Source organism: Corapipo altera, unplaced genomic scaffold, assembly GCF_003945725.1.
Source record: "Corapipo altera isolate COAL_440 unplaced genomic scaffold, ASM394572v1 59, whole genome shotgun sequence".
Taxonomy (NCBI): Eukaryota; Metazoa; Chordata; class Aves; order Passeriformes; family Pipridae; genus Corapipo; species Corapipo altera.
The window spans coordinates 5,505,272-5,506,118 of record NW_020884917.1 but is presented as its reverse complement, the minus strand read 5'-3'; positions in this window follow the sequence as shown (position 1 = coordinate 5,506,118).

Genomic DNA, 847 nt, shown 5'->3' with positions numbered 1-847 from the left:
TTATTATTATTATTATTATTATTATTATTATTATTATTATTATTATTATTATTATTATCCTATGTGCTATAAACTACAGAATGGTCACCAGGGTCACTTATGAAGCACTGCAAAGAGAACTGTTTTTCCATGCATGGAGCATGCAGCAGGAAAGATGGCAGTACAAAATGGACTGTATTGTGTTGTTAAAAAGACGAATAAATGCAAAAGGAGTCAATATGGTGGACTTGTGACCAAGAAAACAAACCGGATATTTAGAAGCTCCTTACTACTCTGACTTTGAAACCAAAGCTGATTTATCTGCACAGGTTGCTTAACATGAAAAAAAATAAAAAATAAAAAAAACTGACAAAAACTGTACTTAATCTAGAGCAATATCTGTATGGTCAGTAAAGCTGCACTTTGTGTATTTCTTAACAGCTTCAAATCTGTCACTTTTAATTTGTACCATAAAAAATAAAGAATTGTTTGACATGAAAAATAAGCTCCTTTCATGTGTTTGTCTTAAATCTCATGCATTATTTACATTATCCGAGCTCATGTAATTTCACATCAGTTCAATACAAAAATAGTTAAATACTTAAAAGAAAGGAAGAAAGAAAATCCATTTGCACTGTGAGGCATAACTTTATCTGCAAAATTAAACACTGTTTCTGTACCCAGAGTGGGTGCATGAATTGGCGATGTCTTATTTTCTCTACAGGGATGGAGAGTAGAGGATCAACCTCAGGAATATTCTGGAATCACTCAGGTGAGTGTGTGTTATCCCCCAGGCCAAATGGAGCAAAGCACAGATGGACATGAAGGCCAGAAACAGTGTATCTCCCTGTGCTTCCACAGTTCCATA